We start from the raw sequence: 5,000 nt of genomic DNA on the forward strand, positions 1-5,000 counted from the left end.
ATCTTATTCCGTTTACCACGCCCCAACATCACCTCCTCTGTTTAGCAACTTAAATGCCCTTACGGAAAAGCTCATCAACAACAGTGCAAAGAAAAGTTGCACTTTACAGAACATGTCGACATCTTTTGTGATCGCCGCGATTATTTTTGGCGTGCTATTACCGATGGCAATGGAAATTGCTTGCTGATGACTGGAAGTGCGCGCTCGTCCTTCAACCGCTGAAGAAGCCTGGCCTATACCTATTTCACAAGAACTACAGACCTGTCAGCACCCTGCAGTAAATCTTTAAGCTGGCTAAAAAAAGGGGTGTTTGTACAGACACACATCCATAAAATGACTTATTCGTACCGTCAAAACATAAGCGTCGGGATGGAATTCAAGTATCAGCACATGTTGGACACCTTAATTATTTGGAAGACATGTAGTCATTTTTTGTTTGCCGAAGTGGATGTGAATTGTATGTGTCAATCAACTCAAAGTTAACCAATCAAAATGCAGTTTTAATTAAGCACTATGTGATATGTACGAATAACAAATTCATGTTAAATAAATTAGCTAATTACGAGTCTGTACGACAAATATCAAGACGAGTATTCCCAATGTCCGGCATCGATCAGATCATCGGCATCCAGTGTTACTAATTATTCAATAAGCTCTCATTTGTCATTAACCATTCAGGATAGGAAAGGGGCGAGATTGATAGCCCTATTTTGGTCGGACTCCAGCTATCGTTGTCCTAGGTAATCACTGGTTGAATTTCCGAGTCGGTCTTGTTTGTAAATAGGCAGTGATAGGCTGAGAGAAACGAAACAGCACTTCCAATCCAAAGAGTTACAATGGCGAGACGTTGATAAACGATAATCTAAATGAAATGTACGACAAGCAACTGGATTTTGTCTCGGCCCGATTTATTTCCGAAGGTAGAAGAGAAGACGGAAAATAGCAACCAGAGAAGACTTTAAATGACATGATAGGTAGCTGCACAACGTAAAAAGTTTACATTAGAACTAATACTGGCTACTAAAATTGTTATTTCATATGAGTAAGAAAGTTTGTGGCTGTAAGATGTGCACTTAAAAAAAAACGAAAACTAACAAAAAGGACCGCCTCCGTTTTCCAAAAAAAACTTGGACTATACTAGACCAAATATGTCTACCTCCTCATACTTAAATCGCCAAAATAATGCACAGGGAGAACAATGGATTTTTGTGAGGGTTACAAATGAAATATTTGCAAGTAAAGAGCAATTAAAACGTGTAATGTTCGTGAGTTAATCCTATCGATTTATAATGTTCCAAGATAGCCTAGTCTCCTTTAACTTGGAAAACCCCGTATACATCAATTCAGGATTGACCTACATTGTCGTGCTCGGTCAAATTTGTCAAATCTTCACCATACCAGACTCTAAATTGCTGATCAGCGGTCGCAAACAAAGGAGTAACAATGGAATCAAACTCGATCTCGGCAGAACTTTCATGAAAACCGGGCAGTTCGTAATAAAGATGATCCTCAAATTCAACGGTACCGCTAACTGGAAAAAGATGGACGTTATTGTGATCAGTGATGTGAGTATTTAATTTACTGGGATGCCTCTCACAGCCCCATTTTGTGGAAGAGGTTATCTTGCTAATACAGTTCAAGTAGCCAGAGCGATGGATCAGCTTCAATCTATAGATGTCCCCTGGCTTGTGAATTTCGAGGGTTCCGAATGAATCGTCCGCGGCCCCAAAGCACACTGGGTCTGTGTTGATTTTCTGCCATACTGAAGAAAAGAATCTTTATTTTATTTTTGAGCGGGTAGTGTCTCTCTATGAAAAAAAAACTTGATTGAAACAATTTTTGAGTCCATACAGACAGACAATTTTCTGAAAATATCGGTTTTTCGATGGTGACTTGGTGACGAGCCGAACCAGTAATCGGAATGTCGTAGGTTCGACTCCTGCCAAAGAGCATTCTGATTTTTTCCAAGTATCCCCGAGTCACGTTCGGAAAATAAATCTCTTCATTTCATTCATCGGGGTTAACATTTCACATCTCTTTTAGTACAAGGACGATTCTCTTTAGTTTATAGTTTTATTACCAATAAACATATTATATTTATTTAGCGAGCCTTGGTAACGAGAACGCTGAATTCCAGGATGTTACACAAAACAAGTTGACCTTTCCTCTCATCTGTTGCTCTGAGTCCACAATTACAAAAAGTTTAAAACTCCCCGTATTTACCAAAAAACTCCCATCAGGCGAAATACTGAAGAACTTAAAGTAGTAGATATGTTTTCCTCCTTCTATACGTTTGGCTTGCTTTCTGGCTGCACTTACTTTTTGTCTCGCAATGTGTTCCTTTTCCTCCCTCACCGCGTTCACACTGGTATGAATTTGTCTCGTACTCTGGGTGGCATGTACCACCGTTTTGACAAGGAAAGCTTTCGCATGGGCTCTAGAAGGAAACTAAAAAAAAAGGAATTAAAGGTTCTAGGACTGAAAAAGGGTTAATCTGCAGGAAGTTTCTTCTAATCATTGAAACTGGGTTTATGAGAGCGAAACACTTACTAAGCCTTAAGTTTTCTCTTCTCGACGCCGTATCTTAATACACTAATTCTTTTAACAACAACCATTAACAGTGTTGTTGTTTTTATTGGACAGAGATATCTACGAGAGTGCAGCTTTAGGTGCTATCTTTACTCTCATGAAATGCAACTGTGCGTAGTAAGGCTTGTTTACCAGCCGTTGTTTCGGAAAGGAAGCACGCTCTCCTCTCTCGGGCGGGAACAAAAACAGGACCCGAGAGGTGCAGTCTTCCGGCACCTCAGTGAAGACCTGGCAGCTGTACATATATAGGTTTTATTTTCTTTTTTTTAATGTAAAATTTGTCTTTTGATATGGTCTCATAAGTTAATTGTACGGAATTGATATGTTAACTCGACTTACCCAAAAGGAGAAGTGATGAAATTCTTCGCTTGGTACAAAATGGTTGGAATGGTTGTACTTATCCGAAGCTAGGAGATGGCAAATATGGCCACCAGATCCGTTGTCAGCCAGGATGCCAAAATTGAAGGAGAAGCACGCTTTGTTGACGACACATTCGATAGCACATTGGAAATAATCCTCAAACTTGGAGAAAACCAAAACTTGGGAAATATTCAGCACACGAAAGAAAGATTCGGTGAAGTTTTCATATTGCAAATGTGGGCTGTCTTGGTCTCTCCGTTCAAGGTGTTCTGCCTTAATTAAACAAGCATAAAACCAATTTTACTTTCAACTCTTGTGGTCAATCTACAATGGCAATGCTCTTCTGAGATTGCGTTGAATCCGAATTGAATCGAAACGACTTGGGCCTTTACACAAATACAAAACCAGCTGAGTAATCATTTCGTCATATTGTTGAAATTTCCCACGATTAAATGTAAAGATCCGACCAGCTTTAAAGCTATTTTTTTCTTTAAGTTATCTTTTCTCGTTTTTATCGTGTAGAAAAGACTCAGCTAGCGTTTGCCGTAAGCACGGAAAAGACACTGGAAAAGAGAACGGAATCCATTTCATATAATTTATCGTATATCCTGCATGCCTTTTTTTTACACATATTCTTGACGACTTTTAGGATGAACATCATTGTTAAGGTATTGTTCCTGTTTATATGGATATAGAAGTATTGACAGACTTACAAAAGGAATAGGAAGAGGGAAGCATGTTCCCTTTTCAGTGGTGACGAATAAGAATCCGAGACCTCGCCAAGACCCTCTTCGAATAAACACTGCGGAACATTTGAAAACTGAAGGACAGTTCGCGCAGAATATTGTTCGCTGGTCTGTCTGTCTCATCAGGGAATGTTTATCCGTCGTAATTGTATAAGGAATTCGGAATGTCCGATGTTCAAAGAACTGGCAATTGGACAGCTCAATTGGTGCAAGTGAAGCGCAACTGCAAGGTCATGGGTTTAAATTCCGTTCAAGCCTGGACTTTTTGTAGCTTCAGAGCTTTGCAACTCATTAAGTTGATCAACTAACTTGGGATGATCTTTCTAACGTTTATTTCGTTCTATTGTGCAATGCATATGTATTTGACTTTATATATTCTAAACATCGGAATAGAAAGCAGTTACCTTTGAAAAAACTTGAGAAACCATCAGAGCAAGAAATCCAACCACAATTCGAAGGGATTTGGCATTCAGATGCATTGTCACAGTTAAATGGATAATGAGGCGCAGTAAAAAGTTTGACTTTGACGCAACATTTGAAAGAAGCAAACTCGAACAATGTAGCACTAATTACTTACTGGCTGTCAAAAAATATTAATTGTCAAAATTACAAACTTGAGTCAGCTACTTTTGAGTGTACAACATATGGACTACCAGAATTGAAAATGAGTTATCACTCGTAAAAAGGTAGCCTGAGGCCGTAAGATACAATACTTGACTTATGAATGTGATATTGACATTTTCTGAATATGGCAGCTGTAAAATAGAACTGCACAAAGAAAAAAGCAATGCCTTTTAAAAACTTATTCTACCAGAAAAATTCCAGCCCCCATTTAAAGAATAGCTCTTGGAAGAATTCCAAATCCTATCCAAAGTAACTAGAACGTTGAGCCATTAAAAGTACACACAAATACTAGAATCGCTGCTCTTAGGGATCTTGAAGTACACAGACGGTAATGTCACCAGAAGTTCCCTGCATTCAAAAAGAAGTTGTCATTGTATTTGTAGCTGCCAAAAAGCCACTAGGTTTAATTTTTGATATAAGAGTGGTTTTGAGCTGTCCAGTTTAGGTTGTTTGTGTCTTAAAGAAAATTTCTTAATATGGAGTAATGATGTAATCCATGAGTCATCCATGGTCCTCCTCTATATATTGTCCTACTACCTTTTTAGGGTTTGCTAATGACAACCAAAACAGTTTTTCACCCATTTTACAACCACTATTTTTCAGCCAAAAGGAAGGAAACATGCCAATTTTATAAAGGATCAGTTAAGGCAACCGTGTGGGAGGTGAGGATTTCGAACCCAG

At 38.7% G+C, this 5,000-nt stretch overlaps 2 protein-coding genes and 1 long non-coding RNA gene across 5 annotated transcripts in view; 2 read left to right on the forward strand and 1 right to left on the reverse strand.

Moving 5' to 3' along the window:
- The window catches only part of LOC138018627 (uncharacterized), a 399,148-nt gene that overhangs the window by 158,124 nt on the left and 236,024 nt on the right, over positions 1–5,000 (forward strand). The gene's annotated exons all lie outside the window — the stretch shown is intronic.
- LOC138018624 (lactadherin-like) overlaps positions 1–5,000 on the forward strand; it is a 100,363-nt gene that overhangs the window by 56,008 nt on the left and 39,355 nt on the right. The window lies entirely within an intron of this gene.
- LOC138022298 (uncharacterized) lies at positions 662–3,180 on the reverse strand. Its single transcript, XR_011126550.1, has 3 exons — positions 2,929–3,180; positions 2,320–2,448; positions 662–1,762 (listed from the first exon to the last, which is right to left on the reverse strand). It is a non-coding gene; the product is annotated as an uncharacterized lncRNA (long non-coding RNA).

This window comes from Montipora capricornis, chromosome 10 (genome assembly GCF_036669925.1).
Source record: "Montipora capricornis isolate CH-2021 chromosome 10, ASM3666992v2, whole genome shotgun sequence".
Classification (NCBI taxonomy): domain Eukaryota; kingdom Metazoa; phylum Cnidaria; class Anthozoa; order Scleractinia; family Acroporidae; genus Montipora; species Montipora capricornis.